Genomic DNA, 27,640 nt, shown 5'->3' on the forward strand with positions numbered 1-27,640 from the left:
TAGTTTAATAAAAGTGGAGATACTGTAGTCTCAGGGAAGAGTTAGGGAAAAAGCTGCAGAGGAAACTCTTCTGGAATTAGAGGGACACAGTGGACCTATGTGGAGGGAATGGGCACCCAAGGCTCGGGACACCAGCTGCAGAGTCCACGCACCAGTGCTGGAAAGGGAGGTGAGGTGAAACCGCAGTAGCCTGAGACACTGGCCGAAAAGCCGCAGGAAGAGCCTGGAGGGAACGAGGCTTGAAGCCCTGTGGGGGAAAGTACATCAGCCTAACTAGAGGAGAGAAAAAAAATAAAAGGGAGTGGTACAGACACGATTCTCTCCACTCACCTTACAAAGGCGAGCAAGACAATAGAGCAGGCGTCATTTTGGACATACGTAACAGCTGTGCCAGTTCAGGGCTGTGCCCACCCTCAGCCAAGCAGAAAAACCTGACTCTGGTGGGGAGAAATAACAGGAGACTAAATGGTATTTTGGAAATTTATATTTATTAAATAAAAGTTAAAAAATTAAATCATCCCTAAAATACTTAATAATACATATCTAATGCAGTGTGAATACTACTTACATAATTGTTCCACTCTACATGGTTATTTTAAAAAGTTTGTGGAGGGGTGGACACTGTGGCACAGTTGGCTAAGCCCCCGCTTGGGATTCTAGCATCCCATATCAGAGACACAACTGTTCTACTTCCCATCTAGCTCCCTGCTAATGGGCCCAGTAAGGCAGCAGATGATGGCTCAATCATTCAGTTTTCTGCCACCCATCTGAGAGACCTGGATGGAGCTCCTGGTTTCTGGCTTTCACCTTGCCCAGCTCCAGTCATTGCAGGCATTTGGGAAGTGAACCAGCAGATGGAAGATACCTCTCTCTCTCTCTCTGTCTCTGTGTCACTCTGCCTTCTAAATAAATAATCTTGTTTCTTTTAATGTTTGCAGAAAATAGAATTAAAAGACAAATTTATCTGAGTACCAAAAATGTTGAAATCCTTGCATGTTAGGTATATTCAAATAATTCACAGAAAATGAACAGTATTAAAAAAAAACTATGGATTTCATTTTTTTTTTCATTAAAACACACTTATCTTATAATTCCATTTTCCACAAACTCTTGGAAATACCTTCTGATTGTTTAGGGAATGATGACAAGGAAAGAAGTCTGTGTGTTCAGTACAGACACATTTTTTCCCCAAATATTTTTTGTCTGTGATGGAAATGTGAAACCCAAGAATACAGAGGGCAGGTAGCATTGGAGTCCTATTGACTGAGTTCTTCAGGTGTATAAGAATAGTGATAAGCAGTCCAGACAGAATTCCTGCCTTTACATAGCCTGAGTTCCAGGTGGGGAAACTGATCAAAAAAAGTGGGGGTGAGTTGTGGGAATAGCTAACACAGTTTCTTTTTTATTATTATTTGACAGGCAGAGTGGATAGTGAGAGAGAGAGACAGACAGACAGAAAGGTCTTCCTTTTGCTGTTGGTTCACCCTTCAATGGCCGCCATGGCCGGCGCGCAGCGGCCAGTGCACCAGGCTGATCCGATGGCAGGAGCCAGGTGCTTATCCTGGTCTCCCATGGTGTGCAGGGCCCAAGCACGTGGGCCATCCTCCACTGCACTACCTGGCCACAGCAGAGAGCTGGCCTGGAAGAGGGACAACTGGGACAGAATCCAATGCCCCGACCGGGACTAGAACCTGGTGTGCCGGCGCTGCAAGGTGGAGGATTAGCCTAGTGAGCCATGGCGCCGGCCAACATAGTTTCTGAGTAGTAGCTCTGAATGAAAGAAAATAGTGCAAGAGAGAGGCAGACTGGTGGGTGGGCAGGCAGCAGAGCCTGATGAGGAGGGGGACTGTGGGAAGCCTAGAGGGTAATGTGGGCTGTGGGATTCTGCTCTCTGGGCTAGGGAAAGCTTTAGGTGGGAGGTAGCAGGGGAGGTCCAGGCTCCGATTTGCATATAAAAGACCTTTCTGGCTTTCTGTGACAGTCTGGATTTGGGGTGCAAAGGGAGAAGCAGGGAATGGTTAGAGATCTGTCCTGCAGAGGTGGTATGGTTGTGGTAGACAGACCTGGGTGACAGTGGTGGAAGGCCTGCTGGATGTGGGCTACACTGTGCAGGCGGAGCTGACAGCACTTGCTGATGGGCTGATGGAGCTGAGTGAGAGAAGGGGGAACCAAGGACTATTCCTAGCTACTGAAATGGGAAGATGGGAAGTGGGTGGAAAACCAAGTGTTCTTCTTCAGATGTGTCATGGATTACACAAGGATGAGACATCCCAGTGGGAATGTCAAGATGGCATTTGAGTGTGTGAAACTGAAACTCAGGGAGGGGTCAGGGCTGCTGATACAGTTTTGGGAGTCATCAACAAAAGGGTGCTGTTTGATTGAAGTTATCTAATTGGCTTAGATACCTGAGGAACTCGTAATACTCTTGAGCATGCTTCGAGTCTTAGTCTCCTAGGACTCTGCCGAGCCCTGCCTGGCTTCCCTTACCCTCAGCACAGCTGGTACCTTTTGGGACAGAAGAAATCCTCTCCAACCAGCACCTTCTCTACCTGAGGCTGTGCTGACCTCTTGCACCAGCCAACTCTCCTTGCATCACCATCCATCCACTTAATCCCCTCTGCAGTTGCCTGAGCTGCATCTCTATGTGCTGTGCCTTTTGTTCCTAGGCTGTATCAGCCTCGACCATAGCCATGTTCAGGGCCCTAGTGAGCTGGTATTCCCTAGGTTAGACTCACATGGGGCTGGTCCCTTTAGTAGCTCTAGGCCAACTGACTCTCTCAACCCCTTGTGTCCTGTTCACTCCACTATGCAGAGTTTATTTTTTATAACCTGAGAACTGCCTGAATTCTTTCTTAAAGCAGTTCAAGCCATGAGAATCAGTAATAGGATAGATCTTGTTCACTTAACAAATACACTCCACATATTTTGCTCTCTCAACCTAGTTTTCTTGTTCCTTTTTCTTTTTTATCCAATTGAACATATTTGCAGGTTTATTAAGAACCCTTTTTGTGATTGTGCTGGCTTTCTTAGTCTGAACGTGATATCCCTTCAGATCGATTTAGCTACTTTGGAGTTAGGCTAAGATTGATGACTCGCATATTTTGCCCACTGACTTTCTCTGGAAAACCAATGAGAGGAATCTTAGAATTAAATGAATATTCACTTTGTGTTGAAATATTCATTTGTAGAATTTGTGTTTCTGTCTTTGCTAATAAGCACCTTTATTTGTGTATTCTAGTTTTTGTTCCCATTCAATAAACCTAGTCCAATTAATCATATTCACTTATAGACAGTTGCAAATTTAAATGATGTCACCTGGGATTGTCACGCCTAATGGAATATAGAGTTAGTCAATACGTGGGTTCTAAACAATCTAAATTAAACTTTGAGCCTCAACTTGAACAAACCAAGTTCAGCCAGTGCTGAACATTTCAAATACCAAGCAGGTTTTGGTTGACTGTATGAGATAAACTGTACTATTCCAGCTTGCAAACTAGTCCCAAAGAATGTTAGAATCCTTGCAAAGTAGAACTGTTTCTCCGGTACTGAGAAACATTAAGCAACACAAACAGACTGATAAACCTGACGTTGTTCCTAGTGTGCCTCAGTGATCATTCTTGGGAAGTACATGATATGATGGGAGAGCAGTACTTTTTTGTTTTTGTTGTTGTTGTTAATCAGAGGACATAGGGTATTCAATCTGGAAGTGGCAATGAAGCCTCCTCTATTTCTAGACTACATATGGTAAGATTTCTAGATGTCTGGCCCAGGAATAATAGTGCCATCACTTGTGTTGGAATTTTACTGGAAACATAAGTGAGGTTTTACTAAGACAGCCATAAAATAGTTATTTCCTCTTCTGCTGAAGATCTGTTTCCAAATCAAGACTTCCTTCCTCTTTCAGGGCCCAGAAACAAATAACTGACTCTCCTTCATTTAATTCACATACATGGAGGGATTGCTATGCAATGGGCACAACTGTACATCTTGGGGATACACATGTGAGCAATATCCTGCCCTCTGCTGAAAAGGAGCTAAGAAGTGGACGCTGTGGCTGGCACCGTGGCTCACTTGGTTAATCCTCTGCCTGCGGCGCCAGCATCCCATATGGGCGCCGGGTTCTAGTACTGGTTGCTCTTCTTCCAGTCCAGCTCTCTGCTGTGGCCCGGGAGGGCAGTGGAGGATGGCCCAGGTGCTTGGGCCCTGCACCCGCATGGGAGACCAGGAGAGGCACCTGGATCCTGGCTTCAGATCGGTATAGTACACCTGCAGTAGCGGCCATTTGGGGAGTGAAACAACAGGAGGAAAACCTTTCTCTCTGTGTCTAACTCTGCCTGTCCAAAAAAAAAAAAAAAAAAAAAAAAAAAAAAAAAAAAAAAAAAAAAAAAAGAATGAGGCCAGAGATATAGATGGGTTTGCATGAGATGAGAATTTCTTTATATGTCAAACTTAGATTTGAGATTTTTGCTAGTAGGCAAGGGTTAACCACTAAGTAATTTCTTAAAATTATTCTCAATTGACACATAATTGTACATATTTATGGCCTCAATGTGCAATTTTGGTACATGTAGGCAATGTGTAATGATCCAATCAGGATAATTAACATATCTATCATCTCAAACATTTATCATTTCCTTGTATTGGAAACATTCAAAATCCTTTCTGCCAGCTATTTTGAAATGGGCAATAAGCTATTGTTAACTATAGTCACAGGCTGTACTATAGAGCAGCTGTACTTAATCTTTCTAAGAGTGCTTTTATACTTGGTAACCAGCCTTTCTCTATTCTCCTCCACTCTCACCCCCTCCTCCCAGCTTCTGGTAGCCACTGCGCTGCTCTCTGCCTTCATGAAACCAACCATTCTAGCTTCCACATGTGAGTGAGAACAAGCGTTATTTGTCTTTGTGGGACTGGCTTATTCCACTTGGTGTAATGTTCTCCAGACCCACAGTCCTCACATGTCCTGAGCCTGGTTTGAGAAGCTGCCTGGATTCTAAACAGCTGCATCTTTCGGGAGAAGGAGTACACACTGCTGTATCATCGCTGCTTCCTGGGATCCAAGCTGATGTGGCACAGCCACTGCCAGCACCACTGTAAGACGGTCAGCAGAGAGTGACATTCATCACACTTTACTCTGAAAAAAATCACACCTGTGAGACGCTGGAGGATGGATCAGATGGTACCTGGAGACTCTGGAGAGAGCAGGGAGATCCTTAAGGCAGTGGTGGTGGTACGAAGTAAGGTTGGAGCCGAAGGTTAGAAGTAAGACATCAGGCCGGCGCCGTGGCTCAACAGGCTAATCCTCCGCCTAGCGGCGCCAGCACACCAGGTTCTAGTCCCGGTCAGGGCGCTGGATTCTGTCCCGGTTGCTCCTCTTCCAGGCCAGCTCTCTGCTGTGGCCCTGGAGTGCAATGGAGGATGGCCCAAGTGCTTGGGCCCTGCACCCACATGGGAGACCAGGAGAAGCACCTGACTCCTGCTTCGGTGGCCATTGGAGGGTGAACCAATGGCAAAAAGGAAGACCTTTCTCTCTGTCTCTCTCTTTCACTGTCCACTCTGCCTGTCAAAAAAAAATTTAAAAAATAAAAATAAAATAAAATAAAATAAAAAAAGAAGTAAGACACCAGAGGTAGAGGCATCATGGGAGTGTGGAGGCCCTCAGGACATGCAGTCACTGGGGAGATGAGGGAGGCCTCACAGATCCAGCCTGAGGAACCAGCTGTGCAGAGTTAACTCCAGGAGCCCCTGGGGGTAAGGTTAGCGGAGGGAGAAGAGCGTAACTAAGCTGGAGACACAAAAAGACGTGAAGCCGTCCTGAGCAGCAACAAAGATGGGAGGAAGCGCACACTGTCCCAAACCATTCTTTGTTGTGAGCTCTCATGGCTCTGTCGCATTTAATTCTCAAACTTTCACTGTGAAGCTGGCTGTCCCCCATCAGTAGCTGACGATGGCAGGCTGTGGTGGACAAGCTAGTGATGCTGCCATCAATCACCACCTCCCCTTTCTGGAAGCTGACACTGCTCTGCCCAGGAAGGGCGGAGTCTGGCGCTGCTCCTTGACCCCTGGGCTGGTCACCTCTACCACACAGATTGTTAGAATGTGGTGGGGGCCATGTCTGGGACGTCATTAGAGGTTATACATTGTCACCCTCTCAGAATGGAGGCTCCTGTTGGGGTCACCAAGATCACATGGAGACCACGTGGAGGTCTCTTGTGTCTGTGTAGAGAAAGGACTAAAGCTCTCTGCCTGGAGAAATCAGGGGTTCGGGGCTTCTGGGAGGAGGCACCACAGAAGGGATTTGGTGAGTGCACTGAAGGACGTTTCAGAAAAAAATCACTGGTGCAAAAGCCAGCAACAGAGAGGCCTCAGTGAGGAGACCATCAGGAGAGACTGGGGAGGGCTGTCTAGCTCATGCCTTAGCCAAAGAATGGGGTTAGAGCTGCAACTTCTGAGAAACAATTCCTTGCATTTGCGTGCCTTTTCTCCTTTTTCTCTTTCCATAACACACCTTTATTTATTTGTATCTCTGCTTACTTATATCTGCATTTCACTACTACAGAAGCCACATTGATGTACCTTGCAGAACATAGGACTAGTTTTTTCTCCCTCTGCTAGGCTGGGCAATGAGGCTTGAGGGGCAGCCTCCTGGGTGGGGCTGGCATGGGATGTGCTCCTGTGCCTGTCACAGCCCTGCCTCCTCATGTCTTTGCAGAATGCAAACTCAGTTGATCTCATAACGAATTAAGAGTATAATGGTGTGGGTGTAGCAGGTTAAGACACCGCCTGCAGTGCTAGTGTCCCTTAAGGGTCCTGGTTCAAGGGCTGGCTGCTCCAATTTGGATACAGCTCCCTTCTGATGCACCTGGAAAAGCAGTGGAAGGTGTCCCAAATTCTTGGGCCCCCTGCACTCATGTGGGAGACCTGGATGAAGCTTCTGCCTCCTGGTTTTGGTCTGGCCAACCCCTGGCCATTGCAGCTATTTGGGGAGTGAACCAGTGGATGGAAGACTTCTCTCTCTTTCTCTGTCTGTCTGTCTCTCTCTCCCTCTCCCTCTTTGTGATTCTACTTTTCAAATTAATAAATAAATCTTTTTTAAAAAAGAGTATAATGGTGATGTATAGACACTGGTTCACTGCTCAAATGTTTGCAATAGCTGGAGTGGGCCAGGTTGAAGCCAGGAGCTTAGAACTCTATCTGGGTCTCCTACATAGGAGGCAGGGGCCCAAGTACTTGGATTGTTATCTGCTGTCTCTGTGCATTAGCAGGGAGCTATATCAGAAGTGGAGCAGCCAGTACTCAAACTGATATGCAGTTTGTAGTACTGCAAACAGTAGTACTGCACTGATACGGGATGCCCTCATCGCCAGTGGTGGCTTAACTTGCTGAACCACAACACTCACCCCTCAGGTCAATTTTTATTTTCTGAGTTTTAGTGTTCTCTTCTCAGGGGAGTGGCAAGTTGTACTGGATGCACTAAAGACCTTCCTAGTGCTATTATCTTTTGCTTCACCAGGTGAGAATCTCTAGAACTGAGTGATAGTGATGCTAAGCAGGGCTGCAGGCTGGAGCCCAGAGGAACTGGAGGAAGCCCTTCTTTAGCTGCTCAGAGTTGTGATGTAGCTGTTTTGTTTTAGAAAGCAGTGTTTCTATTTCTCTGATTGGCATGAAAATTAAATTTGCGTATCTGCTACAGGGGGCTCGCCTGCATGCTCTTGGCCCTTCCTGACTCCTAGTTGCAGAGCTGTGAAGAGGGGCGGGGCGGGGGTTGGAGGGCTGTTTTCGGGCAGTGCTGCTAAGGACAACAGATGTCAGTTTTCTCATCATTCTCTTTAGGAGCCGTTTCACACCAGCAGGACTCTAAATGAGGTTAGCAAAGACTCATTGGCATTATCCAGGGCTGCAGATCCCTTTCTTATTTTGTCTCCACAGACTGGGGAGAGGCTCCTGTTTTGACTGCTGTCATCAATTTAAAGAGCAATGCATTTACCCAAAGGACAAATTGAAGAAGTGAAGGAAGAGCTGCCTTGGCAATCTGACACATTGTCATTGTGAAGCCTTGATTAAGACACAGCTAAGGGGCCAGTGCTGTGGCATAGCAGGTGAGACCACTGCCTGCAGTGCCGGCATGCCATATGGGTGCCAGTTCTAGTCTCGGCTGCTCCTCTCCTGATCCAGCTCTCTGCTCTGTCCTGGGAAAGCAGTAGAGAATGGCCCAGGTGCTTGGGCCCTTGCACCCATGTGGGAGACCGGAGGAGGCTCCTGGATCCTGGCTTCAGATCCGTTCAGTTCTAGCCATTGTGACCATTTGGGGAGTGAACCAGTGGATGGAAGACTCTCTCTCTCTCTCTCTCTCTGCCTCTGCTTCTCTGTAACTCTGTGTTTCAAATAAATAAATTAATCTTAAAAAAGACACAACTGGTAATATTCAAATAGTTCCCTAATAAAAGGCAGCTCAGCTATAGTTCATGATGTGACTTGAACTAGATAATATTTAAAAGCAAAAACCAACTAATCAATCCAATAAGATGCCACAACTTGGGAGAATAATATTTTTTAAACTAATTTTATATGTTAGACCATCAGGGGCTAAATATTGCATCCAAGATGATTTTTAAAAGCGGAAGATCATTGAGGACTAGCAGATAATGCAGTAGCAGAGACCCAGGCTGCTACAAAATGAGCTTATCTGTTTATTCCATTTTTTCCATGAACTTTTTGAAGTGTCTTCCTATTGTAAATTTATCAGTTTTTCTATGAATGACTCATTCATTCTTTTATTTTTGTTAATATTGTTACTTAAAAGGAAGAGAGACAGAGAAAAATGGAGAAAGACAAGAGGCATGCAGAGATCTTCCACACACAGGTCTATTCCCAAATGCCAGCAACAGCCAGGGCTGGGCCAGACCAAAGTCAGGACCTTGGAACTTAATCCTGGGCTTCCATGTGGGTGGCAGGGACCCAAACACTTGAGCCATCATTTGCAGCCTACCAAGGTGTACAATAGTAGGAAGCTGGAATCAGTAGAGCAGGGATACATACCCAGGCACTCTGATATATGATGTGGGCATCCCAAGCAGCATCTTAACCGCTGTGCCAAATATTCACTCCATAGTAGTTACAATTTTGGAAGCTGTTACAGGAATATATATCATGGTCCTCTGAATGGATAGGCCAGGTGACTAATCATATGTGTACACTTGATATTTTCATGTCTGCCCTACCTTCATATGCTGGATGCCTGGTTCTCAACAATTTGGTGATATGCTTGAGACACCCTGCCTTGCCTCCTGCTCCTCTCTTCGCTATTCTGCACCCCCACTTTGGGAGAAGTCCTCCTCCTAGGAATGTGCTTTCTGAACATGAACCAAGTAAAAAAGTGTCCACACCCACCCATCTCCTCCATCAGGCTCTCATACTGCAGACCTAATCACCAGGCCTAGGAAAAGACAACCAGGACAGCCAGCATGCCCTGCAGCCCTCTGAGATTATCAAACCAACAGTCCTAAGTCTGCTTGACCTATTTCACCTGCTGCTTCCTTTAGAAATTGCACAAAGGGCACTTGCTCGCAGTTCCCTTTTTGCTCCTGCCTCCTGACTGATGCTGGGGCTCTGCATGGTGTGGTGTGCCCCCTTCCCTTGAGAACTATCTTTCCCATGAGAAGCATCTCCTGACCTTTTAATTTCACCATAGCTAAAAAGCACATAAATGAAACCTATCAAAACACAGGGTAAGAGGCTGAGGTAAGATGCCTGAAAGGTGAGAGGGGCTCTGATATCCTGACATAGTTTTTCTAGCTCCTAACCATGGGCTTTTTTCCTGCCTGTACTTCTAGAGCGCTGTGAGGTAGAGCACAGGAAAGAAATCTAATTGGGGTTATAAGGATGTGCCTTGGATATTGCTCAGGCTCTTTTGCTCACCCATCTTGCTTGGATATTTCCAGTCTTTCACTTGCACATCCCTGATAACTGTAGTTAAAAGCAATGTGTTTCAGAAAATAAATCACACAACTCCACCACCCAATTATATACAAACCCCTTGCCACTCATCTGCCACTTGTGATTCCCACAACTCTGCAAGTGTTTGACTTCAAATTTACTTCTTACAAACCAAGACCATGTGTATATGTTTCACAGCTATATTGCCAGACTTAGAGCATCTTGCGTAGTGTCTGCACTGGTCTAGAAATGAGTTGAATGAATGAATACATACATAAATCATTTGACTACTAAATCAGGTTGTTGCAAACCCTTTCAAAAGTTCATATGGATTTGGTGCCAAGAATTTCATGGGTTTTTATGGTAGGTTGAATCCTTCAAAAGCTACCCATGTTTGAATTCCTGGAACTTATGACTGTTACCTTCTATGGCAAAAAGAACCTTTGCAGATTTGACTAAGTGAAGAATCTTGAGGTGGAGAGATTATTCTGGATTATTTGGGGGATGCTAAATGCCATCACACATGTGTTTATAAGAGTGAGGCAGAAGAAGATGACACTTACAGAAGAGGAGAAGGCGGTGTGACCATGGAGGCAGAAATTGGAGTGACATGACCACAGCTATGGAACACACAGAGACTGAGCAAGGCAAAGCTAGTTCTCAGCCTATATCCTCCAGAGGATGTAGGACCTCTACATCTACATCTACCAACAGCCTGATTTTGGCTTTCTGTTCTCCAGAACTATGAGGGACACATATCTGTTATTTTAAGATTCTTAACTTGTCATAACTAATTGCATCACATTCAGGAAACTAGTACAGTTCCTATGGGAATTTGTTGGATCTTTCCCTTGGCAGAATTCTAACAGAGACGCCATAGCAAGAAATTTCCTTTAGGTCTGAGAGAAGCCCCATCTGGGCTGCATTTTCTTTCCCCATGTAGATGACTAGGTAAGATTAGATGGAAACATTAAAGAGTGCAGGCATGTTTAAGTAGAACTAGAACTTGTGGGGAATTGGGATAACTTAAGTTGTAGCTTTTCGGTCCATTCCTACACTTGCCAATCCCCATTGTTCCAAGAAACAGGGAAGAAAATCTTCCAAGTGTGCATGCAGTCGTTTACATAAGGGCTGTATTTCCTCCTCTGCTGGGCTGAACTGGAAAGGATGCGCCAGGAGAATGCAATGACTTCAGTGGGATGATGTTAGAGGGTACGAAAATGTAAAGTGCATTTCTTTCTTTTAAAAAATCTATTTATTTATTTATTTAAAAACATAGTTACAGAGGCCGGCGCCGCGACTCACTAGGCTAATCCTCTGCCTGTGGCGCCGGCACCCTGGGTTCTAGTCCAGGTTGGGGTGCCGGATTCTGTCCCGGTTGCTCCTCTTCCAGTCCAGCTCTCTGCTGTGGCCCTGGAAGGCAGTGGAGGATGGCCCAGGTCTTTGGGCCCTGCACTCACATGGGAGACCAGGAGGAAGCACCTGGCTCCTGGCTTTGGATCGGTGCAGCGCGCCGGCTGCAAAGCACCAGCCGTAGCAGCCACTTGTGGGGTGAAGCAACGGAAAAAGGAAGACCTTTCTCTCTGTCTCTCTCTCACTGTCTAACTCTGCCTGTCAAAAAACAAAACAAAACAAAACAAAAAAAAAAACATAGTTACAGAGAGAGGAGAGACAGAGAAAACAGAGATCTTCTATCTGTTGGTTTACTCACTAAATGGCTATAATGGCTAGTGCTGCGCCAGGTTGAACTCAGGAGCCAGGTGCTTCATCTGGGTCTTCCATGTGGGTACAGGAGACCAAGGACTTGTGCCATCCTCCAATGCTTTCCCAGGTGCATTAGTCAAAAGTCAAAAGTGGGTCAAAAGTGGAGCAGCCAGGGCTAGAACCAGTGCCCATTTGGAATGCTAGTGTTGCAGGCAGTGCTTGGCCCACTATGCGACAACTCTTGCCCCACAAAGTAGATTTCTAACAAAACCTTATTTAATTTCCATGAAGTTATTAACATTTTGTTCTGTTTGTGAAGAGGCTACTGGTACATTAAAACAATTTTTTTAAATAAATGCAAGTAAGTTGAGAAGAAGATTCCAGAAATCTTAATAAGGAACTTATACTTAAATGTGGAAAGGATAGCAATATACATATTGGATATTACCTAACTATTTGAGCATGAAATGTTGGAATTCTTGAAATTAGATTCATAAATATGTCCAGATCATGTCCTGTCCTTTCTCATGTCCTAGGTAACTACTAGAATATTTTGGGTTTTCTTTGAAGAATCAGTGGTCAAGAAGTGGTCACAAACAGTGGCCAAGAAGGCAGATATATAAATTGCTTCATTTTAAGCAACATGATTTTGTTCTAGATTGTATAGAATGTAAAAGTTGACAGAAAATAGTTTCTAGAAATATAATGTCTGTATACAATGTTTTAGTAACTTTCACTAACAATTATTTTTTAAAAATATATTTATTTATTTTAAAGGCAGAGTGAGAGAGAGTCAGAGAGAGAGAACAAACCTCTATCTGCTGGTTTATTCACCAAATGCCTACGACAGCCAGGACTGGGCCAGGCCAAAACCAAGAGCCAGGGGTTCTATCAGGGTCTGCCACACAAATACTTGGGCCATCTTTTGCTGCTTTCTAGATGCATTGGCAGGAAGCTGAATCAGAAACAGAGCAGCAGGGACTTAAACTGGCTCATATGGGATGCTGACGTTACGACCTGCATTTTAAGCCACTGCACCACACTGTCTGTCCCTTGTTGTGTTTATTTTCTTTCTTTAATATAAAATTTTATGGTGTCCTCTTTTCCAGGATATTCCCTTGACCAGGAAGCTGAGTCACTAGGTTTGATATTTGGTCTCATTGTATTCTTCAGTCTCATCTGAATTTAGTGTCCAGGACTGATCCTATATCAGCACAGGTAAGATATTTAGCATGGGCTTATCATTCTTCACTTAGAGGAGCTTTTACAGAACACAGCAGGTTATTTATTCCTGACCAAAAAGAAACAAAAAAGCGAACAAACAAACAAACAAAAAAACAAAACCTGAAAATGCCTCTTCTCTCCCCAGGTAGATCTTCCTAATCCTGCAACCCATAGGCCATACTTGAGCCCAGTCATTTGATGTCTGGAAGATCTCTGATATGAATCCCATTCACTCTTTCCTCCTTCTGAGCTCAATTCTGAGGGAATTTGCCATTTCAGAATATGCTTCTCATAAGCTTTATTTTGCATTTCTGGAGTTCCCTGGAGAGAAGCCAGCTCTTTCTTTACAAATGTAAGTAGGTGGCCAATGGGTGCATGTCTTTTTTTTTATTATTAATGGGGACAGTCTTATGAGTCAAACTGGTTGGTAGATTTCTGGCTAAAACATCTTGTAAGTAGTTATGGTGTTTATTAAGGAAGAGAATATGAGTGAAACTGGCTATTAGAGAGAATGGTGATTTATGTGCTTTTTTTTTTTAAAACAGTTGTGTGTTTTAGAACAATGTTAGGTTCACAGTAATATTGAGCAGAAGGCACAGAGATTTCCCACAATCTGCCCTGCCCTCACATATATTCAGTCTTCCCCATTGCCTGCCTGTCCCACAAAGGTAGTTAGTACATTGTTACAACTGATGAACTTACATTGACACTTTATCATCCAAAGTCCGTTCATGTCAGGGTTTCACTCTTGATAACCATCCTATTGTTTTGGGCAAATGTAAAAGGACATGTATCCACTTTTGTAGTATAAAACAGAATTGTTTCACTACCCTAGAATCCTCTGCGCTGCCCTAATCCTCTGCTGTGTACTGGCATTGTGGTAAGAACTGAGAATGTGGAGAGTTGCATTTTGGATATACAAGTCATTGGTGATTTTAGGAATAGGAATTTCAGTGAGGTGGGTGAGGGGGAGACAGATGGGAAGCTTCAGGAAGGAGTGGGAGCTAGGCAAGTGGTAAATGAGTATAAGCATTCTATTATGATTGAAGAGCATAGTTTGAATACTTGATAGATGGGACTGAATAAACAAAGACACAGGTCATGTCAGCAAAAATGATGAAGTAGGGAAATCTGACACTTCACCTTCCATAAAATCAATAAAAAAGTGGAAGAATATCTGAACCAATATGTTTTGAACTATGAATATAATAGAATGCTTGCAGCAACCTGAGGAATGCTGGAAGGAAAATACTAAAACTTGCTAACAGCAGCAAACTTTGTGGTATTTAATTTATTTCAGCCCCGTTCTCTATTCTTCAGGTCATCAGTAACCTTGAAAATGAAGCTTGCATTCTGGGCCCAGGAAAGATCAAAAAGGATCTCACTCGGAAAGAATTGTAATGACTTGTTTTGACTTAATGGGCCACTCCCTAGAAGACCTGGTCAAAAAGCTTCGCTTGTCTTTGTTTCCCCTAATTCATAACTAACTTAGTGTTAAAGATGCTACTGGAAGATATCTGCCAGGGATAAATAACCTGCTGTGTTCTGTACATGCAAATGTTTTAGTTGCCATTGCTTAATGTCACTAACAGCAGTTGTGCACAAGCAATAGGCTAACCAAAAAGTTTAGGAGAGAAGATCTGTTAATGAAAAGTGAAAGACCACCACAAAATACCCCAAACTCCAGAGTTAGAGGAAAGGTGTATTATTGAGTGAGGGAAACCCGACAGGCTGGAGAGAGAGGGCAAGAGAGCAAGAGAGAGAGAGGGCAAGAGATAGAGCATATGTGTGGGGAAGCAGGTTCTGTTATACTCTTTCAAAGGGTAGTGAAGTGGGAGCAGCGAATCCTGTTAGGGTGGGGGTGGGATTGTCACTGATGGTTGGACCATTTGGTCATCTGACTTCTAGCAAGCCAGGCTGGGTCCTGGAGAAGCTAAGATGGCATCTAGGGCTTGAGATGGCACTTTTAGATATAAGATGGCACCATTTCACTAAAAAAGCTTTTAGGATTCTGAAACATTTCTACAGATTCTTGAGAACCTAGAAGGACATGAAGCTATCCAAGGGCTGTGCATATATTCAGAAAAATACCTCAGAACACCCAAACCTCCCACCTCTGGCTGATCTTGAGGCACTGTTGAAGTGAAAATTAAAGCTAAAGCAGAGTTGTAAATTCTGTAGTTGAGTAGTGAGGTTGTGACCCAATATTTTCACAGAGCCATCCCTTCAGCAAAAACTGGGAGACTTTTTGGTTCCAGAAATTTTAAAAGGTCTGTATTAAATCATTAACTGACTGTTGTATTGGCTAAGGTTTCAACAACTACACCCAACAAAGAATATAGAACTTTCCTAACTAATTCAGAAAAATCACTTAACATCCAAACAACCACAATATGCAGAAACAAACAAACAAAAAAACCCAAAAACCTGAAGAGTGGGGTAGGCATTTGGAGTAGTGGTTAACACAGTGGTTGGGATGAACACCTGGCTCTACTCCTGATTCCAACTTCCTGTTCACATGCACCCTGGAAAGCAATTGGTGATGAGATAAGTAATTTGGTTCCTACCACTCACATAGGAGATCTGGATTAAGTTCCTGGTTCCCAGCTGTGGCCTGGTACAATCCAGGTCATTCTAGGTACTTGGAAAGCAAGCCAGCAGATTTAAGTTCTCTCTCTCTCCCCCCTCTCCCCTAACCCACCCCCGTCTCTCAAAAAAGAAAACAACAAGGACAGCAAAAATATTAAAAGAATTGCCATATGATTTCCAGAGTTGCCACATCATAATATCATTTTTACTTATTTATGGTCAATGAACTTGAAGATAGGTCAACTGAGATTATAGAGTCTCAGGAACAGAAACAAAAAGGAAGGTAGAAATCTGAACAGATCTCAGGGATCTTTTTTTTTTTTTTTTTTTTTTTGACAGGCAGAGTGGATAGTGAGAGAGAGAGAGAGAGACAGACAGAAAGGTCTTCCTTTGCTGTTGGTTCACCCTCCAATGGCCGCTGTGGCCGGCGCATCTCGCTGATCCAAAGCCAGGAGCCTGGTGCTTCTCCTGGTCTCCCATGGGGTGCAGGGCCCAAGGACTTGGGCCACCCTCCACTGCCTTCCTGGGCCATAGTAGAGAGCTGGCCTGGAAGAGGGGCAACCGGGATAGAATCCGGCACCCCAACCGGGACTAGAACCCTGTGTGCCGGCACCGCAAGGCGGAGGATTAGCCTGTTAAGCCACGGCGCTGGCCTATCTCAGGGATCTTTTAAACATCACCAAGCATAACAATGTGTGCATAATGGGAGTCTCAGAAGGAGAAATGAGAGAAAGAGCAGAATGAATGCTTGAAAAAATATTAGCCAAAAGTTAGGAAAAACATTAATATTGTCATCCAAGAAGTTCAACAGTCTTCAACTAGATTCACTCCTGGACGCATCATAATGAAGTCATCAAAAGCCAAAGACAAAGAGAATCTTGAAATGAGCAAGTAAAAACTGACTCATCACATTGAAGGGATTGTCCTAAGATTAACAGCTGATTTCCATCAGAATCTGTGGAGGCAAGAATTCAGAGGAATGAGACATTCAAAGTGACAAAAGTAAACTATCATCCAAAGTTTCTATCTGTTATATAAATGAGCCAAAGATAACTTTCCACAAACACCCTGTGTAGTTACTTCTTTGAGTAGGCCAAGACTCTCTAATCAAAAACACACTGGCATCAAATTCAAGTTTTTGTATCTCATATTGTTTTAAATATAGACCAATCAGGAGCCAGCCCTGTTGCACAGCGTGTTAAGCTGCTGCTTGCTATGCCAACACCCTTTATTGGAGTGCTGGCTCAAGTCCCAGCTACTTTGCTTTCAGTGCAGCTTCCTGTTAATATACCTGAGAAGGCAGCAGATGATGGTCCAAGTATTTAGGTCCCTGTCATTCATGTGGAAAATCAGGATGGAGTTCCTGGCTCCTGGTTTCAGCCTGCCTTAGCTCTGGCTGTTGTTGCCATTTGGGGAGTGAACCCGCAGGTAGAAGATTCTCTATCTCCCCCCAAATAAACTGATCTTTTAAAAATTAGACCAAAACAAGCAGATTTTCAGTCTTTTAGAACTTACCTGCATTGTATATTCCATAAAACCACACTGTCTATAAATTAGATAAGTGGCCACTAAAGACCTCAAGCTGTTAACTGCCCTCAAGTGCTCTGTGGTCCAGAAATTGTCAGTCACAATGCTGACTGGCATCAACTAGACACACACTTCCATTTTCTGCCATTTCCTCTCCTATTCTTCTTGCTCACTTACCCTTTTCATTGGTGGCTGTTGAACTTCAACCTTTGGAAGGTCTTATCTGGCAAAGGATTTCCCCCAAAGGCAAATCCATCAAAGTGTCACCTAAATAAAGCCTGTTGTGTGCTACTGACTCATGCTGATCCTTCCATTCACATTGATCAGCTCCCAAGTCCCTCGAACTCACTACAAATATCTGGAAAAACTGTCCTTTAAACATAAAGGAGAGGGGCCGGCGCTGTGGCTCACTTGGTTAATCCTCCACCTGTGGCGCCGGCATCCCATATGGGCGCTGGGTTCTAGTCCCTGTTGCTCCTCTTCCAGTTCAGCTCTCTGCTGTGGCCGGGGAAGGCAGTGGAGGATGACCCAAGTGCTTGGGCCCTCCACCCGCATGGGAGACCAGGAAGAAGCACCTGGCTCCTGGCTTCAGATCGGCACAGTGGTAGCCTTAGTAGCCCTTTAGGGGGTGAACCAATGGAAGGAAGACCTTTCTCTGTCTATAACTCTACCTGTCAAATAAAAAAACATAAAGGAGAAATGAAGGTATTCTTAGGTAAATTAAAATACATAGTAGAAAAATTTTATGTTTTTTTTCCCACTACACCTGCTCTTCAACAAATATTAAACAGATTCCTTCAGGCTGAAATGAAACAACTCTAGATAGTAACTCAATTCCATGTGAACAAGTGAAGAATTGTAAGGAAATTTTGCATATTATTAAAATTAGGCTGATAACAATTCAAACTAGATTGTTATAAATTTAGGATTTCAATTGTAATCCCAAGGGCAATCATCAAGAGAATAACTCAAAAATATGCAGCAAGAGAAATGACAAGGGAATTAAAATTGTACTGTTGGAGATATCTTTTTTAACATAAAAGAAGTTAATAATGGAGAAATTGAGGGACAAAAAAAAAAAAGATGTGAGGCAGAAACAATAGTGAAATGACAGCTGTAAGTTCTACCTTAACCTTAAATTTGTGTGGATTTCACTCTCAAATTAAAATGCAGAGATTGCTAGAGTGAATGGAGAAAGAAAGGTCCTATATGTTGTCTGTAAATGACTCACTTTAGATTTAGAGATACAAATAGATTGAAAGAAAAGGGATAACAAGGATATTCAATGCAAATTTTAACCAAAAGAAAGTTGGAGTAACTATATTCATACCAGAAAATAAGTTTTTTTTTGACAGGCAGAGTGGACAGTGAGAGAGAGAGAGACAGAGAGAAAGGTCTTCACCCTCCAATGGCCGCCGGGGTTGGCACACTGCAGCCGGCACACCGTGCTGATCCGATGGCAGGAGCCAAGGGCTTATCCTGGTCTCCCATGGGGTGCAGGACCCAAGCACTTCGGCCATCCTCCACTGCACTCCCTGGTCACAGCAGAGAGTTGGCCTGGAAGAGGGGCAACCGGGACAGGATCGTTGCCCCGACTGGGACTAGAATCCGGTGTGCCAGTGCCGCAAGGCGGACGATTAGCCTAGTGAGCCGCAGCGCCGGCCAGAAAATAAGTTTTAAGACAACGATATGACCAGAAGCAAAGAAAGATACAATGCTGTAATAAAATCAATGGATTAAGAAGACATGAAACTCATAAGCATATATGCAGTTTAAAAAGGCATCTCAAAATGATTGAAGCAAAACATGATAAATATGGAGAGAAAATAGACAATGCAAAAATAATAACTTCAACTTCAATTGCCCACATTCTAATGAAAGATAAAACAATGGAAATAGGAATACCAAGGAAATAGAAAACTTGAACAGCACTATATAATAATTAGACTTAACAATATCTATAGAATCACAGCAACAGTAAATTCACATTCTTCTGAAATGTACATGGAATATTGTCCAGGCTAGACCACATATAAAACCTACGAACAGTCTCTATATCTTCAAAAATATTAAAATTATACAAAATATGTTATCTAATCACAAAAGAATTAAATCAAAATTTAATGATAAAAATTTGAACATCTGGAAAATTCACAAATATGTAGAGATTAAACAACACATCCTTAAAAATGGATTGAAAGAATAGAAGGGAAATGAGATGAATGAAACAAAAATATAACATAGCAAAACTTATGTGATGCAGGGAAAGCCATGCTCGGGGGAAATTTATGCTTACAGTTAAAAAGAAAGAAATATCTCTAGTGACTATTCTAACTTTTACCTTATACTAATTAGGAAAGAAGAGGAAACTGAACCCAAAGAGGCAGGAGGAAGAACATGGTAAATATTAGGGCAGAAATAAAGAAAATAAAGAACAGAAAACCTATGTAGATATTATTTTTTAACTCACAAGATAGCTGGAATCAGAAAGTCAAATGATTACAAGTGTTAGTGACAATGTGGGGAAACTGGAGTCCTCATATGTTGCTAAGTGGCATTGTAAGCTGGAGCTACCACTTTGTAAAAATAGCTTGGCCAGTCCTCAAATGTTAAACACAGAATTACTTTACCACCTAGTAATTCTACTCCTAGTTATATGGAAGAAAAGTGAGGACATGTGTTCATACAAAAACTGGTATATGAACATTCATAGTAGCATTAATTACAATGGCCGAAATGTGGAAACAACCCCAATGTTCGTTAACTGAAGAATGGATAAACAAACGTGGACTACTCAGCTCTACAAATGAAGTGCTGACACATATAAGGCTGAATCTTGGGCCAGCACTGTGGTGTAGCTGGTAAAGCCGATTCCTGCAGTGCCAGCATCCCATATGGGTGCCGGTTTGAGTACTGGCTGCTCCTCTTGTGATCCAGCTCTCTGCTATGGCCTGGGAAAGCAGAAGATGGCTCAAGTCCTTGGGCCCCTGCACCTGTTCGGGAGACCCAGAAGAAAGCTCCTGGCTCTGGGCTTCATATTGGCGCAGCTTGGGCTGTTGTGGCCAACTGGAGAGTGAACCAGTGGATGGAAGATATCCCTCTCTCTCTCTGTCTCTCCTTCTCTTTCTGTGTAACTCTGACTTTCAAATAAATAAATAAATAAATAAATAAATAAATCTTTTTAAAAAGGCTGTATCTTGAAAACTTTGTATTAAATGAAAGAACCTAGATACTGAACTTCATAAGTTACATGATTCTATTTATATAAAATGTTCAGAATAGACAAATCCACAGAGACAGTTTTCAGGGGAAAAGCAGGGGAATTGAGATAGACTTCTGAGTAATATAATGGTGTGTCTTCTGGCGATGGAATATTCTGGATATGTGTTGATTTTTTGTGAAAGATTTATTTATTTATTTGAAAGTCAGAGTTAGAGTGAGAGACACACAGGGACATTGTTCATCTGCTGGTTCACTCCCCAGGTGGCTGCAATGACCAGGGCTGGTCCAGGGTGAATCCAGGAGCCAGGAAATTCCACCAGGTCTCCACGTGGGTATCAGGGACCCAAGCACTGGGCCAGCCTTCGCTACTTTTCCTAGCCATTAGCAAGGAGCCGGATCAGTAGAGGAGTGGCTGGGACGTGAATGAGTACCCATATTTGATTCCATATCTTAGCTATTGTGAATTGAACTGAAATGAATATGAGGGTATAGATAACTCTTTTGTATGCTTGTTTCATTTTGTTTGGGTAAATGCCCAGGAGTGGGATGGCTGAATCATATGGTGGATCTATTTTCAGATCTCTGAGAAATTTTCATACTGTCTTCCATAGTGGTTGTACTAGTTTATATTTTGGTAGAGGGACTTTGACAAGAGGAAGTCTCTTTGGCTATTGGGTGGGGGGTACAGGTAGGAATGGACCATATGCAGTCTCTTCCTGCAGACTAGTGTTAACTATTATTCTAAAGCCTTTATTTTTTTCTAACTGGTCAGAGGCAGGATCCACACTGATGGTGAATATGAGGCAATAGAACATTATCACAAGCTTTATAGTCACCACAGTGATTCTCATGTAGATTGAAACTTAAGAATTGATGATAAGTATCAATTTGTGCATTCATATGGTTTCCTTCTTTTCTTCCCTCCCATAACAGAACTAAGAAGTCTATTAGAGACTTGGAAAAGATGTATATACTCATTCAAAACTGAAGTTTTGCTGACCATAGGAGTAAAGAGAAATACACTTAGCTGTCTGTTGAATTACTTGGGTTACCTGGAAATAAGTTAATGGAGACCAGTGCCTCCTTCAACATCACTTGAGAGGGACTTGGCAGAATCTCCACTTCCTGCAGTATCTTTAGGTGTTACTGGAAGTAGTATGCAGTTGCCCTGAACAACTAAAATCCAGCTGCCCGATCTACTACCAAGAGCACATGCACAACCACAAAAGCTCCCTGTGTTACTCATTGATGGGGTGATCTCAAAATCCCTGTAACAAGGGCAAGTGACAGGGGTCATGGAGCATAAGACCTGATTGTCCAGCCATACACAAAGCAAGCACATCTCTATAGGCCAAGATAGACTAGGGCCAGCATGCCACTTAGATGACATGTTTTAGCTTGTACTTGTGTGACATTTGTCAGGTTTAACTGAACCATCAGGGATAAAGGGGCAAGGGGGTAGAGAATAATTGGCAGAAAGTAAGATGAAATGGTAGACCACAAATCTAAAAAGGAGAAAAGTTACTAGAGGAGGATAATTTGGATAAGGGGGAACTAAGAAGTAGTGGATGGAGGATTGATGACATCAAAGAAGGAATGTAGAGCGATCAAGCAGAAAAGCCATGTTAACAACCAGGAAGACATTCTCCCAAGAAAAATGGTATCTGTCTGGAATAGCAAACCATTGTAGTGGTAATGTATGTGGCATTAATATATTCAAGGATATTTTCATTTACAAGAAAAGGAGAAATTGATGTAAGCAACTTGGATTCCAACTTTGTGGGTCTTAGAGATCCAAAGGAGGAGTTGGAATTAGCTCATTGGTGGAGGTGCTGTTGTTGGGCAAGGGCAAGTATTCTTGCCTGAGTTGTTAGGGTCTTTTTTTAAAGGTTTTATTTATTTGAGAGGTAGAGTTACAGACAGAGAGAGGGAGAGACAGAGATAAAGGTCTTCCATCTGCTGGTTCACTCTCCAAGTAGCCATAATTGCCAGAGCTGGGCCAGTTTGAAGCCAGGAGCCAGAAGCTTCTTCCAGGTCTCAACATTGGTGCAGGGGGCCAAGTACTTGGGCCATTTTCTGATGCTTTCCCAGGCCATAGCAGAGAGCTATATCAGAAGAGCAGCCAAGACTAGAACCAGCACCATATGGGTTGCTGACACCACAGGCAGAGGTTTAGCCCACTATGCCATAGTGCCAGCCCCAACAGTCTGATAGAATGTTAAAGATAAACATTATTACAAAAACCTGTGCATATATGCAAGTCCTGAAAAGCATGGAGTGGGTATAGAAAGAACAAGAATTTCTTGTTGGGTTTTAGAAAGCCCTTAGACGAGACGAGACGAGACGAGACGAGATGAGGAGACAAGACAAGACAAGACAAGAGCCTTACCTCTTTATCATGTCCTGGCTCTAATTTTGATTAAAACACTTTTTCCTTTTATTTGAAAAAGAAAGACCAAGGCGGGGTGGAGGAGAGTGAGGGAGAGAGGGGGAGAGAGAGCAAAAGAGAGAGAGCGAGAGCGAGAACGTGCGTGCGTGCGAGAGAGAGAATGAACACAGAGATTATCTATTTGCTAGTTCACTCCCTAAATGCTTACAACAACCAAAGCTGGGCCAGGCCAAAGCCAGAAGTCTGGAACCAAAACCAGGTCTCCCACATAAGTGACAGGGACCTAAGTACTTGAGCCATCACCTGTTGCTTCCCAGGTGTGTATTAACAGCAAGCTGGGATTGGGAACAGAACCAGGACTTGAACTCAGGCACTCTGACATGGAAGGCAGGTGTCTCAAGTGGACACCTTTTTTGTTTTTTACTTATTTATTTGACAGGTAGAGTTATAGACAGTGAGAGAGAGAGAGAGAGAGAGAGAGAGAGAGAGAGAGAAAGGTCTTCCTTCTGTTGGTTCAATCCCCAAATGGCTGCCAAGGCAGGCACTGCACTGATCCGAAGCCAGGAGCCAGATGCTTCTTCCCAGTCTCCCACATGGGTGCAGGGTCCCAAGGACTTGGGCCATCTTCCACTGCTTTCCCAGGCCACAGCTGAGAGCTGGATTGGAAGTGGAGTAGCTGGGACTAGAACTGGCACCCATATGGGATGCTGGAGCTTCAGGCAAGGGCTTTAACCTGCTACACCACAGCACCGGCCCCAAGAGTGTTTTATTTTAACCTTTTAAAAATTTATATAAAGAGAACAGATTTTATGTATTTATGTATACAATTTTATGTATACAATTTTAAGTCACTTCCAACTCTTCCTTTCTCCCTTCTCCTTCCTCTGTTTCTTTTTTGTCTTTTTAATTTTTCTAATAACATACTTTCAATTTACTTTTCTTTTAAAAACATTTATTTATTTATTTGAAGGCATTATACAGAGAGGGACATACACACACTCACACTCACACACACACACACGGAGAGAGACAGCGAGAGCGAGAGCAAGAGAGAGTGAGAGAGAGATTTTCCATCCTCTGGCTTGCTCCCTAGGTGGTCTGAACAGCCAAGGCTGTGCTAGGCTAGAGTCAGGAGCCTCATCTAGGTCTCCTATATGTGTGGCAGGGGCCCAAACAATTGCATCATCTTCTGCTGATTCTTCCAGGCCACGAGCAGGGAACTGGACTGGAAGTAGAGCACCTGGGACAGGAACTGAACCTACGTGGAATGCCAGCATTGCAGGTGGCAGCTTTACTTGTTTTTGTTGTTGTTGTTTTTAACACTCCAACATGATTTATTGCAGTAGCCAATGTAACAAAAATTTTGTGGTTTTTTTTTTTAGAATAGATTTATTTTTAATCTGTCACTTAATAAGATACACAACTATGGGGTCACAGAAATATTAAAAGTAAAGAGCTGGAGAAAAGCATACTATACACACAGTCACTCAAAAAACGTTGTTGAAACCACAAAAATATCATATAATACACTGGGAGACAAGAATCATTATTGGAAAAAAAAGGAATATTTCATAATGATAAATGAGCTGATTTTCTAGGAAGATATAGCAATTTTAAATATTTTTACATATAATAACAGCTTAAAATAAGTGAAGCAAAATTGACAGAATTAAAAACAGAAACCAATGCAAAATTATAGAGACTTTAACATATCTCTCTCCCAAATTCCCTTTTATAGTAATGTATCTTTTTTTAAATTTTATTTAAGTTATACAAGTTTCATGTATTTCATATGCACAGATTTAGGAACATAGTGACACATCCCTCCCTTTCTCCCTCCCACCTACATTTTACTTTTCCTCCTCCTCCTTCTCACATCCTCACTCATTATTTTTACAAGGATCTATTTTCAGTTTACTTAATGATCATATAGTTAATCCTACACTAAGTAAAATAATACAACAAACAGTATGAAGAGAAAAAAAATAAAACACTATTCCTCAATGGAAAAGATAGAAGATATAAGCATTCTTTGAATCTCAAAGTGTCTATTACACTCTAATATATTATATTTCAGGTATGCTATTAGTTACCTTAGGACAGTGAAAACATATATTATCTGTCTTTTTGGAACTGGTTTATTTCACTAAGTATAATGGTCTCCAGTTGCATCCATTTTCTTGCAAAAGACAGGATTTCATTATTTTGTACATCTGAGTAGTACTCCATAGTGTATACATAGTATAATTTCTTTATCCAGTCAACAGTTGATTGACATCTGGATTGATTCCATATCTGAGCTATTGTAAGCTGTGCTGCAATGAACGAAAAGGTACAGATAGCTCTTTCATATACTGATTTCTTTTGGTTTGGGTAAATTCCCAGTTGTGGGATGGGTGGGTCATATGGTAGATCTACATTCAGATTTCTGAGTAATCTATATACTGTATTCCACAGTGCCTGCACCAGTTTATATTCCTACAAGCAGAGGACCAGGGTACCTGTTTCCCCATATCCTCATCAGCATTCATCATTTGTTGATTTGTGTATGAGAACCATTTTAAAAAATGGAAAAATATTCCATGTTCATGGATTGGAAGAATCAGTATCATCTAAATGTCCATACTACCAAAAGCAATTTATAGATTCAATGTGATACCAATCAAAACGCCAATAACATCCTTCACAGATCTAGAAAAAATGATGCCAAAACTCATATGGAAGCACAAGAGACCCCAAATAATTACAGCAATTTACAACAAAAGCAAATATGGAGGCATCAGAATACCTGATTTCAAAGCATACTAAAGGGAAGTTATAATCAAAACAGCCTGGTACTGGCACAAAAACAAACTTGTAGACCAATGGAACAGAATAGAAACTCCAGAAATCAATCCATGCATCTACAATCAATCAACTTATCTTTGACAAAAGAGCTAAAAATCAATCCCTGGAGCAAAGACGGTCTCTAAAACAAATGACACTGTGAAAACTGGATCTCTATATGCAGATGTCTGAAACTAGACCCATACCTTACACCTTGTATAACAATCCACTCAAAATGGATCAAAGACCTAAATCTATGATGTGATACCATCAAATTACTAGAGGTAATTGGGGAAACTCTGCAAGACATTGGCATAGACAAAGATTTCTTAGAAAAGACTCCAGAAGCACAATTAAAGCCAAAATTAATAAATAGGATTGTATCAAGCTGAGAAACGTCTGCACTGCAAAAGAAACACTTAGCAAAGTGAAGAGGCAACCAACAAAATGGGTAAAGGGTTAGCATGCAGAATCTATAAAGAGCTCAAAAAATTCAACAACAAAATAAACAATCCAGTTAAGAAATAGGCAAAGGACTTGAACAGGCATTTTTCAAGAAAGGAAGTTCAAATGGGCAACAGACACTTGAGAAAATGCTCAGGATTACTAGCCATCAGGGAAAAGTTTTATCTGTTTTAATGCTGACTTCATAGTCACAGGGTTAATTCTACACTAAATGAAGAATTCAATAAGTAGAAAGTCAAAAGACCACTGTTCCTCAGAAGTATAGATAAAGGCTATAAAAATAATCAAATGTTAAGATGTCAATTTGATTCACATACATTATTTTTTGTGTGTGCTATATTTTAGCTACTACAAATCAAAGAAAACATGGTATTTGTCTTTTTGAGTCTGGTTTATTTCATTAGTATACTAGTCTGATGGAAGAAACATGGTATCGTTATGGGCACAGGGCTGCTGGCTTGAGAAAAAGTTCATTTCTTATATTTATTTGAAGGGGCTACCCCTTGTCCTTGTTTAATGATCTTATTTATATGGGTTAAAAGTTAATTTAGTGCTTATTTATATGGGAAGCTATTATGAATGCTAGAATAAGTTAATATTATTGACTCTTGTTCTCCAAAAGTTTACTTGTACCTTGCATTATAATACCATACATACAGAAAACATTCATGAGAAGAGGGCATAATACAGAGGTCAAGTACATAACCAAATTCTGTACCAAGTGCAAGGGAAGTTTTCAGTGTCTATTTTGGGAAATGGAGTGAAGAAACAATGACTTTTTGCCTCACATAATATTATATCTAAATTCTGTCTATAGAGAAGCATATTTTTCTTACTAATAAATAAATGTTCACTCTAGAAATGTTAGAAAATACTTATCTATTTCATTTAATAAGGAGTTATCTACTGTGCTCATTGAAATCTATTTTTCTGCTCCAATAAAACAGAATTGATTATTTTTATCACTAAATGGTCCTCTCTAGCATTTTAAAATGACTTCATAAGTTCCTATGGTATTGATGCTTTGCAATTTTTGCCAAGACTTGTGCAGTTTGTTATGTAAATTATCACTAATCTTTTGCTGCTTAGAACAATGCAAAGAACATTCTGATAGTTTAGTTTCTGAATATGTGCACACATTTTCCCTTAGGATAAATTTCAGGAAATAAAATGGCATATATAATTTTAAGTTTTTAGAAAAAAATGTATTGCCAAGTTTGTCTTCTGTGGCTGGTAATTGTCTTTGCCAATTTAATAGGCAAAATTGGCATTTCATTTTAAAAATTTAAATATACTTAGTAATTTTTTTTTCTTTTTGAATAATCTGTTCTTGTTTTTTTGTCCATTTTTCTATAGATTCTTTAGCTCTTTTTTTGTTTTGTTTTGTAGGCTATTAAGCATCATATGGATTGATGTCACAGAGATTTTATTTAGTTTATTGTTTACCAAAATGTTTCTCCTACTGTCACATACACTGCTCGTTACACTACTTTGACTCTGGTCACCATAATGTCTGTGGGCTGTCACATAAGGAAAAGTGATTCTCCAGTGGATAATAGTAGAATGTCCTATAATTTAATTCAAGTCTTACCCTCACAGATTAAGAGCTCAGTCCTCAAGGTTTCTCCTTACCTTAGAAGCCAACTGAAAGTGACAGGTTATCACCTATACTCTGACTAGGCCTACCACCTGATTCTTGGTTTAACTAATTTGCCAGGATAGCTCACAAAGCTCACAGAAGTGCTGTGCTTACTCACT

This window comes from Lepus europaeus, chromosome 4, assembly GCF_033115175.1.
Source record: "Lepus europaeus isolate LE1 chromosome 4, mLepTim1.pri, whole genome shotgun sequence".
Lineage (NCBI taxonomy): Eukaryota > Metazoa > Chordata > Mammalia > Lagomorpha > Leporidae > Lepus > Lepus europaeus.